The sequence below is a fragment of the Drosophila erecta genome, unplaced genomic scaffold, assembly GCF_003286155.1.
Source record: "Drosophila erecta strain 14021-0224.00,06,07 unplaced genomic scaffold, DereRS2 tig00000000-arrow-pilon, whole genome shotgun sequence".
NCBI classification, from domain to species: domain Eukaryota; kingdom Metazoa; phylum Arthropoda; class Insecta; order Diptera; family Drosophilidae; genus Drosophila; species Drosophila erecta.
In genome coordinates this window covers 10,565,913-10,577,184 of record NW_020825194.1, presented here as the reverse complement: position 1 = coordinate 10,577,184, position 11,272 = coordinate 10,565,913, and the positions used below count along the sequence as shown (strand labels likewise).

The window sequence follows — 11,272 nt, the reverse complement described above, 5'->3', positions numbered from 1 at the left end:
TTTAATTTTAATTGCTTGGTTCGTCATTCAACCATTTTTTCCATATTCACCGGGACTCTGCTGCACTTTTTCCTTTCGACAAGTTCGGGTCGTGTGCATGTTGTCGCCGATTTTATCTTTTGTAAATACAGCAATTATATGTGTTCCTTGATGGCGACATTATGTTTTGAAGTTCTGCTTTTTTTCGGCTGCTCCTTGTTTTTGCTTCTTTTTTCGGTCATACTTGTGCCGAGTGCTCGAGTGGTTGAGAGGAGGACGACGACTGCAGTTCTACAGCGGATGTGGGCATCCATCTGGGCAAGCAGGGGTGGGCAGGGCTTCAAGCTCAAAGGATAATTATGCAAGAGCGTTTTTTTGGTACTTTTTCTGATTCACCGGAAGATGCAATTTAAAGCGGGCTGCCAGTCCTTGAGAGTTTTTTATTTTTGATCAAGTGATTATCGTCGTATTTTGGCTTGAAATCATATTCTTTTTATATCGTATCTGGATAATTGGTTGGGTGTCTAAATAAATATCACATTTTTTTAATTGATTTTCAATGTTACATAGTCTTAGGCAGCAATTTTCCCACCCCAATTGTCACCCCTGCGACCCCACAAATGTCAGATCTGTGCAAACAACTTCAAGGTCGTTTGCGAGCGCAATTAAATGCACAAATATTTCGCTTATTAGAATAGCATTCGAAAAAAGCAATTCTGCCACAGCACATAAAACCAAAACAAATTACAAAACAGCAAAAACAAACAAAAAAAAAGAAAAGCGAAACCAACTAAACAATTACTATTTTTATTATACACGAATTTTGTTTCTTTCATTTACAATCATGCAAACACAAGCAGCACAACAACAAAAAAGCGGCACAAAAATTACAACGAAATTTTCGCATTAATTGAGGGACCTTGAAACCAGTCACGACTCAAAATTCTGGCAGAGACCAGGGGCCAGGCCCAGAGTAGCCCCTCCCCCCGTAGCCCCCAAGTAGCTGCCCCTCCACCGCCCACATCTCGTTCTCCATCGGTCCGGTCCATAAGTTGTTCCAGTCAACGCCAACGCCAAGTCAACGCCGAAAAACTGCACAAAAAATAAGGAGAATAATAACAATAAAACTACAAATATTTTCGTCTACAATGACATGCAATTGAGTCGCTGCAAGTCGACTCGAATTGCACTCTGTTCTCAGTCCGTCATTTGCTCAGTTGGTCAGTCAGTCAGCTCGTCAGCTCGTCAGTTTCGCAGTTGGTCAGTTGCCGAGGTGCGCAATCAGTTCCTCGTTGAGGCTTTTGGCTAATAAGAGCTACTCACTCAGTTTCTCAGTCAGTCAATTGGACGTTTCGGGGTTCTCAGGCGACTTAGTCAGGCCTTATTAAAGGCTATAAGATAATCTTATAAGTGTCTTGCCATAACTACTTAAATATGAAGTCTTGAAGTTCCAGCCAAAGTAAATAGCTGGTTTGCAATAAATTACAAAAAATATCAACAATTTGACAAGTATTTGGGCAATAATTTTGACCAGTCAAATACAAGAAAAGTCTATGGTGGTTATATTGTATAAGGCTCAACAGAGGTATTTGGGTTATAGAACTGATAGGATTGTTTACACTTCTGCGACCCTCGAGTAGAGCACTATAATGTTTCCTGGAAAAGTGCGACGCTTATCTGGGGCCTATTCTTAATTACCCAATTATCGATCGCTCAATCTTTTGGGGGTCACCATCCAAAGATCCTTTACCGACTTTCTCACAATAGTCGCCACTCTTCAAAGTGGAAACCCAAATCAGTTATATTAATTTCGAGTGCGCTGTAGCACTCGACATTCGCACCGCAAAAAAAGCGAAAACAATAAAAGCTCGAAACCAAAATAAAAACTAAAAAAGTGCATGTGCAACGGTAGGCTACGTATTCCTCCCGCCGATTTCCGCGTGCCCCACGCCGCTCCCCGCCCACCGCCCCCCGCCCACGAGAAGAGCCGCCGATGTGGGAAGTGGATGTGGAATATATAGACGTATAGCCGGCTCGGATCGGTTCGCTTCGACGCTGGCCGCCAGTTGCATTTCGAGCGGTGAGTGAGCGCCTCCAGTGCCGAACGCTGGCGATTCGGTCGCGGACCTCAAGTCGAAAACTCAAAAACCCACCAAAAACTGAGGCTGAACGGGGAAAAATGGAATGAAAAAACCACTACTGGCGGCGAGTCGTTGCAAATATTTTACAAACTCGATAACAAAATGCTGGTTGAATAAAAAATATGTGCGAAATTCTCAGAGAGCGTGCTTTGTGCATGTGTGTGTGTGTGTGAGTCTCTGTGCGTGTGTGTGTGTGTGTGCAATTAAAAATTGCACTGTACTTGCTCTTGGCCTTTCCCGCGACTTGAGCGGAAAATCGAGCGCGCTCCGAGCCACCATTTTCTTTTTCTTCGCCTTTTTTCCCCAACAGCTACTTCTAGCTTCTTGCTCTGTCGCTCTGTTAACCAATTTCGCTTTTAGCCTTTTTTTACCGGCTGCCATGAATGAAGGCACCCATACAGCTGCACGCAAGCCGGCTAACTCGCTCTCGCGACCGCGCGCTCTCTCTCTCATTCCCTCTCCCGCTCTTTGAGTGACTTGTGCGAATGCATTTCTGGCCGAGTGCAAGTGCGCGGCTGCATGTGTGCGTGAGTGCATCCGCTCGCCGAACGCGACTGCAGCGGGCTGCTCAGCTGTGGCAGGCTGGCTTTAGCTTCATTGTCCGTCAGCTCGAGCGGTTCGCTTCGGTCCCGGCCCCGCTGATTTGGATTTGGATTCGGATTCGGATTCTCGGATTCTCGGATTCTCGCATTCTCGGTTTCTCGGCTTCTCGGCTTCTCGACTTCTCGACTTCTCGGCTACTCGACTACTCGACTACTCGGCTACTCGCTTCCTCGGATTCTCGGTTACTTGGATACACCGATAGTGGGATAGTCTCGCCAGAATCGGTTTCTCCGCGAGATTCTCCAATCTCCAATCTCCGTTCTCCTCGCTGGCCAGACGACAGGCGATTCTTGGCTCGGACCGATTTGGGTTCGGAGCCGGCGTCGCTGCCGGCGCTCTTGCGTATTAGTAACGTCGTTCTGCCAGTGTGGTTGTTGTTGCTGCTGCTTGTTTGTTGTTGACGCTGGTCGCGGTGTGCGAATTTGTATTTATTTTCTACTCACACACAGGCACAGAGACACAGAGACACACATGCACATGCACATGCACACTACCTTTAACGTGCTTCCTCTTCCCGAGCAACAGCGGGAACAGCAACAACAACAACAGCAACAACGAAAACTGAGAGAAAAACCTTTTACATGCGTTTTTCTTATGACAAAATATTTTTTAGTTGACACGCCAGGCCACTAAAAACAAAAAACGAGCAATTTCAAAAGTAACAAAGAGCTGAAAATGCAAAAGTGCTGTGACACCACAAATAAATGAGTAGTAGCAAAAAAAGTTTAATACATTAAAAACAAATACCACCAACAAAGTCAACCGTTTTTACACAACTGCATAAAAAAACACCACAAATTTTTACATATTTACATAAATGAGCTTGTAAATATTGGGACGCTTTGCCACGAAAAGTGAGTAAGAAATCTTTTTTATTCATTCCATTTATTTATGTACATACATCAGAGTTGGGTAAAAATCATGAGCCAGCGGTTTTGGGTTCTTTGCAAACAAAACAAAAATTAATTAAATTATGTCTGTTTCAATTAAACTTTTTTGTTATTTTATGCATTTTTTAACTAGCGCTGCGCCTTACCTATGTCTCTCTCTTAACTGCGTACTGATTATCTTCAGTGTAGATATTTTCCTATCAATTTTGTAAAGGATTTTTTCTGGGATTCCCCTGAATCAAGTAGCCCCATTTGCATTATAATCATAGTAACTAATTTGTGGAACTATCATATAAAGTATCTATTTATTACCAAAGACTTGAATACTAATAAACTGCTTGAGTTTACACATAACATTTCCGGATTTCCAGTAGTATTATTAATGGAAAAGTTGATATGCCGGATCATGCATTTTCCAATTGTTATGGGATCGGTTCTGTTGACTAAATCGATGACTCGAAATGCCTGTGAGTCATCTTCAATTATTGCACAGATTCACTTTAAGAATGTTCGTTGCTCAAAAGAAACTATAATGGATCATTCTAGAATAGGGAATAATTTGATAAGAATTCATGTGCTGCTTAGTAATATGAACCGATTTAATTAAAGTCTTGTTACTCAAATGCAAAGCAATTCGTGAAAATTAATCGAGTGTTTATAAAAAGCTGAAAAACTTTCCATCGGCTCAAGAAATCAACACAAATGCATTCGGAAGCCCAACAAGTGCCTCTCATGGGCGTAGATACCCCTCCCCAATCCCTCGCTTTTCCAAACAATCTGCCACCTACAATGGACTTGAATGTGTTTTTCCTTTATGAGGGACAAAAAATGTAATATGCGGAAATCTAAACGGCCAATTAATGCGCAAATATAAATGTCAACTTGAAATTTATTGAATTTGAATGAAAATAATATGTACAACAATTAAAAAATAAAATAGAGAAAGACAACAGAAGTGGATGCGAATTAAGTGCGAGAGAATAATAAAAATATCTAATTAATGCGCTTCTAATTTCAAGTTGACAGACGGAAAACGCTGCGCCTGATGTTTTTATTATTATTGTTTTATATAGATTTTTCGCCAAGTGATTCGCTTTGTGCACAATTGCATTTGATTTCGAATAATTCATTTGTGGCGATTTATGACACAGTCTGACTGCCACATAGATGGAAAAAATAAGACAATGAATCAGTCGGCAGGACGGTGGGTGGTGGGGGGTGGGGGCAGACTGATGTGCCGCCCACGCGTGGCAATTTTCTTTTCACTCGCCGTTGTCCTTGAGACTTTTCCGCATTTCACGACAACGACAACGACAACGACGACGGCAAGTTTTCAGCTTTAATTTGACGCTGAGGCGACAGAAGGCGAGATGGATTGAAATTTAATTTCATGTTCTCAAATTGATTTGTGCGGATACCCATTAGTCATCCCGGCTGCAAGCCGCTGGCTGCTGGCTGCTGGCCAGGATTAGCATTAGACTGGAGTGCAACAGGCGGCAGCATGCAACACAGCCATCTGACTACCAGTCTGCCTTCCTTGGTGTGTGTGTGTGTGTGTGTGTGTGTGTGTATGCTGCACGTAAGAAACGAGTTATTGGAACAGGTTCATGACCTTGACCATCAACACAAGGCAGCGAGCAACAACACAGCACCAGCAACACGGGCAACACGGGCAACATCAGCGGCACAACGGCAATTGCAACACGGCCTCCTCAACTCGCCTCCTCCGGCAGACAAAAGGAAGTGGTTGCATCTGCATTTGCATTCGCCATTGTTCGCCTTGGATTGGATTAGATGTTGCAACAACAGCAACAGCAACAGCAACGGCAACAAGTTGCTGCCACTCCGGGAAGTCGGGCAGTAGTCGCCATGCATTTATCGCTCGCCGAGTGACTCACACTCCAAAAGCCAAGGGTCTAGTGTTCTGCATCTATACATCTACGCCCAGGAAAATGCGTGATTCACTTTTATTTCTGCAAGCTGGCTTATTGTGTGTTCAAGAACAGTGAGCATTAATCGAAATTATGCCTGCATTTTGGGCGAATGAGCATTCCAAACTAAGCTCTAGATCGGGAAAATACTAAATTAAGATTAGATTAAATTAAAAGCATTTTTATATATTAGCCTAAGCTAATCTTATCTGAATTAAGCTTTATATTTATTTTGCAAATTAAAGTTAAGGGTTCATAGAAGAACTACATCAGAGTCAACTGAATTGTACAAAGTCAAGTTAAAGTTTTGTATCTAGATACTCAACATTCAATCTTTGCGCTTCGAAATTGGTTTAATTCTGGAATCACCTAAAAATTGTACGCAAATTGCTTACAACGAAATCCGACAGAGCTTAGTGGGATTTCAGTATTACCCCAATCCTCGTGTGGCTGCGAAAACGCTGGGAAAAGGAAACTGTTGCTCTGCTCGGAAGGACGCAGGATGAGAGTGCAGGAGGGGAGTTAGGGGGGATGGGGGCTGGGGGATGGCTCCTGCAATTGGGAGGCTTTGGATTTTTTGTGCTTATTTTTCGTATTTCGCTTCTTTCTCGCAGTTTTTTCTGCATCCTCCGCATGCCGCGCCACTATATAGTTTATATAGTTCGCTTGGGTTGGGTGGGTGACGGGTGGTGGGTGGTGGGTGGTGCTGCCACTGGAAGCGCACTGGAAGTATATAGGTGGTGCAACAGGCAGTTGTTGTTTCTAGCTGGCCGAGGAGATTGGGCTATGCTCCACATAGAAGGCGTGTCCCAAACGAGGATTCGGATTGGGAAAAGTGAACAGCTCAGCAGGGGAAGGCGGGGCAGTGTGGGGGGGATAAATAAATGTTTTTAATTTAACTTTGACCATGTCAAATCCCCAGCGAAAAGCAAGGCTGAAAAGAGAAAAAACACTGGGCAACAGGTGGGGAAGACAATGGGAGTTGGTCAATTATGATTGCGGCTTCCTCATTCCGCAACCAACTGCAAAACTTTAAACAGCGCAGCGACCTTAATAGAGCCAATTGTGTGACGGCCATTGCGTTTGGCATTCCCCGCATTGTTGTCCAAAAACAAAATCGATATTTTCCATATGCATAAACACAATTGAACAAACAATTTTTAGGCGAGTGCAGCAACAGCGCACCGGCAATGCCAAACTGCCATATTGTCCTTGAGCTTATCACCTTTTGCACAGCAACGAAAAAATTCCAAACAAAAAACTAGTCGGCAGCAACAAAAAAGAAAAACTGGCCAACAACGTTCGCAAATATCAATTCAACTGTTCTCGCAAAAAGAAAAAGATATACAACAAATTTGCGAGAAATAGAAAATGAAAATACAAAAACGCGGGACAAATATTTTCGCATTTTTTTTATTCATACTTGCATACCTGTTTTTTTCATATTTTCCAGCGTTTTTTTCGCAAATTATTTGCGGCATCATTTACTGCAAACAAACACGTTTGCCTCTGTTTTTTAGATATTCCATAGAAAACGGAGCCATTTTATGATATCGTGCTTTTCAATATGGTTTGCATGGATTGTGTTTTAATTTTATAATTTATTTTTTACAACTTGTTATCTTAATTGATATTTTAAATGGCAAAAGGTGGGATTGAAGGAATAAAATGGAAGGGCATTAAAAATAATCTATAAAAAGGAATCACTAAATAAAATAAATAAATTGAATGGCTTTTGGCTAAAACTTGAATGACTGCACAAACTTTTTCACTTGCCATTATTCAATTAAATAAAATTAAATCCAAAACTCTAACCTTTGTTACAAAGCTGCTGAAAATTGTCTTATATAAAATTCGTTATTTTTTGGTTTTTGTTTTTATTTTGCCGTTGTCGACGCAACAATTAAATTCATAGAACTCGCCTCTTTCCCGCTTACAAATGGTTTCAATTGCGGCTGAATTTTGACGATACTCACACGGACGCGAATTACCCATACCCAAACATTTAGACAAGGACGGCTGGCGGGGGCAGAAAGAGAGGGCAACACGCACGACCACTTGTATTGACGTTTGGTTGGCGACAATTGATTTTTGTTACGTTTTCGTTTATTTTCATTCCGCCATTGCTGTTTTTTTGTATTTTTTTGTTGCATTTTTTCAGCAATTTAGTTCGTTTGCTTTCTGGCTTCGTTATTTAGACAACTGGTGAAAAAAAATATTTTCCTATTCCTCCGGTCCGCAATCGCGCCCTCTCTTTCCCCCTACCGGCGAGGCCACACACGCGCTGTACTTTGCTGCACTGTTCATAATTCCACTTTTTTTCGTTGCTCGTTTTTTGTCACATTTTTGTGGCATTTTTTTTCACTTTTTCGCGAATTGCTGGAAAACTTCTGGTCGCTTTGTCGGCCTGCGACTCAATTTCGCCTTATCTAATTTTTGTTTCTATTTCGCTTCTTTAGTTTACAACGCCGCTCTTTCTTTTTTTCAGTCTTGCACTTTTCCATTTTTTTGTTTGTTTTTGTGTCGAAATCAGGGCAAATTCATCATCATCAACAACATCGTCGCCTTGTTGTTTTCCTTTTTTTTTTATTTTTGTGTAACAAAGATAAGGTTTTTGCTGGCAAACGAGCGTGTATAGTGTGCTGCTGCTGCCGCTTTTATTCTTTATACAATTTCGAGACGAGGGCTTTTCCGAGGGGTCGGACATTTTCGTGTTTGTCGAGTTAATCATTTCGGGCGAAATTTGATAATTTTGAAGGTGACCTCAATTTGTAAGCGGCGCTGCGAATCGCGAATCGGAAGACCCAAAGTCTCTTTTTTCGCAAATTGATAAGGCGGGCAAAAGGGAGCAGAGGAGGCGGCAGCGATGCAACGGCGAGAAAAGCAATAATCACACCGAAAAAAAATGAAGGAAGTCATAAAACCATAAAAACTGTAGTTAAGTAGCAGCTAAGGCGGCGAAAGTGAAGCGATAGTCATCAGCACTAGCAAATATTACATCACTAAAAGAACAACTCTCAATGAAAACGTGCCAAGAAAATGTTTACAGTCATTAAAAAAACTAGTGTAGATTGTCAAATAAAAATTAAAATAAAATTTATGCATAGCCGGAAGTACTCCTTTATTATTATAAAAAGCAACAGCGATAACAAATTATGAGGCACTAAGGCGACCAACTTTAATACATATAAAAACGCAAATGTGATGCATTTGGCCTGCTCACATATTTATGAAAAAAGTGCATTTGCAGCGCCGGTTAGCCGTTAGCCAGGTGGCAATCCAAAGGTCGAAGGGGAGGGGCAGGCGGGGCAGGCGGCCAAAGAAGTCATCGCATATATCTTCAGGCAGTTTTAATAAAACCCGAAACTGACATCATAAAACAAGCAGCAGCACATATGACACTCGACGTGGCACAGGTCGTATACGTAACCAGCATACGGGGCGGATGGGTGTTTTGCTGCGCTTTTGGTTTGGTTTTGTGCTCTGTGTGAGGGTGTTTAGTTGCTGGTGTTGGTAAACAAGCAGCCACACCCATGCTACACACAGACAAAGCAACAAGTCGTTGTACCCAAATATATAGTGCAAAATAAAAAAGTTGAGAGGCGGCATGGGAAAGGTGGAGGCAATGGGATGGGATGAACTGGGCGGTTGGGGCGCTGGAGGTGGTGAAAACTAAATAAAATGAAAACGAAGACAGACTTCCAGAGAGCTGGGTGTTTAGAGGAGCAGGCAGCAGAGGAGGAGCCACCCGAACCCACACCCAGCCATCCAATGGCAGCAGCCAAAAAACAAGCAAAGTCAGAGCAAAAAACAAAGTCCTGATGGGTTTGGGGTGGCTTTTTTGTGGGTGCTGCTGCTGTATTGGTAGCTTCCACTGCTGCTGCTGCTGCTGCTGCTGCTGCTGCCTCCTGTTGCGCATATTGCAACGAAAAAGTTTCGTAACGTTATTTTCACATTTCCTGCAGATTGTAACGGGCAACGAGGAGCAGCCAGATAGTGTCGCTGCTGCTTTTGCTATTTCTGCTGCCAAAATGCTCAACAAAACATGTCGAAAATGTGCCACATGCCAGTAGCAGGAGCAGCAGGAGCAGCTGGGGCAGCTGGGGCAGGGACAATGCTCCTGTTGCTCATCGGCATGCAACAGTTATGTACAGACACACTCGCACATATACAACGAAGTAGATAGGGACAATGAGCACCGACACACACAATGCCGGCAGCCAAATAGTTCCATACAAATGCACAGACAACACATTTCGACATGGCACATTTAGCATCCTTGAGCGGCATTTAACTTCATTTCACCCACAGAGACACGGATGCCAGGCCACTTTGTTGTTTTGCTGTTGAAGCTGCACTGCAGCAGTGGCAGCAGTGGCAGCAATTCTCCTCTTGTTTCATTATTTGATTTAAAAACATCTCCGGGGGCGTTCTCAACCCGTTTATGCAATCAGTGTCAACGGCAAACTTGCCAGTTTTGTGCCTTTTTGTGCGTCTGCTGGCAGGAAATTAAGTTTTTGGCACTTTCGGCTACGGCTTGAGCACCTCAACAGCAGCACTTCATTGAGGTCAAGTGCAGTCTACTGCCCATATGCACAATAAATCAGCCAATGGCCAAGTCCAGCCAAGAGCAAGTCCAATGGCAAGACTTGGTGAGCCGCCTCGAAACTTGTCTTTCCTCAGTTGTTGCCGGGTTTTATTTTTTTGTTGCCTTTTTCTTGGCCGTTTTTGTAGGTGAGCTGGGCCATGAACGAGGGGCAGGCTCGACCTTACTAACCAGGCTCAATGGAGTGGTTGCTGGGTGCGGAGTGGAGTGGAGTGCAGTGGAGTGGAGTCGTGGGGCTCTGGGCCGCAGATCGCAGATCAACGTTAGAAATGGAAATGCGCTTGACTGCATACAATGACTGCGGCGAGGCAACAGCGAATGTGTGTTACTATAACTGAGCCAGCAGCAGCCTGTTAGCCAGTTAGCCTGTTAGCCTGTTAGCCAGTTAGTTGGCCAGTTAACTAACCAGCAACTTGACTTTGGTTTCGTTTTCGATCTTCCTGTCATTGTGTTGCCGTTGTGGCGCGTGCTCATCTCGCCTTAGTTAGTCGATGTTGCTGCCTGCGCTTGTTGCACACGCCCGCAGCAACTTGCAACAGGTGAGAGTTGTCATTGCTGGTAGTCAGCGGACATCAACTCCAGGGTCAGCGGATATTCTGAAGCTAGATAAGTAGGATTTATAGCCACTGCCGGCTAAAATTACTCATACGACAGGGTAGCCCGCACTAATTTGTTTTAGCCTTGCCCACACCTTATACATACAAATATTGGGAAGTATTACTCAGTATTTCAACAATTTAAATATGCAAGAAGAAATTAAATTCCCCTAAACGTTAAGCCCCCTTAAATATTTCGCTTAAGACAAGCCCAGCTTCCTCATGTTTTGCACGCTGATTAACATATTATTCCCATTCAAATTAGCGAAATTAACATATTTGCACAATTTAAAGCACTTTAATGAATACATTTTACTATGCGAAGGTCGATCATCACAATAAAAAGATCATGCAATCAGCCGCCATGCAATCCACAAAACAAATTCGCTAGAAAGTAAATCTAAAAACAAGCAGCACATAATTAATAAAATTATGAGAACACTTTGGGGCGATAAAAAATATAGCAAATTGTAAGCGATTATTTCCGCCTTTTTCCGGGCAGTCACAAAAACGATAAATTACTAAT

At 42.9% G+C, this 11,272-nt stretch overlaps 1 protein-coding gene across 1 annotated transcript in view; it reads left to right on the top strand.

The window, feature by feature from the left end:
• Positions 1 to 3,342: 3,342 nt before the first annotated feature.
• The window catches only part of LOC6555421 (mushroom body large-type Kenyon cell-specific protein 1), a 57,307-nt gene continuing 49,377 nt past the window's right edge, over positions 3,343 to 11,272 (top strand). The window contains exon 1 of the mRNA XM_026984053.1: positions 3,343 to 3,577. The gene's annotated coding sequence lies outside the window, so the exon portion shown is untranslated. The remainder of the gene's footprint in view (positions 3,578 to 11,272) is intronic.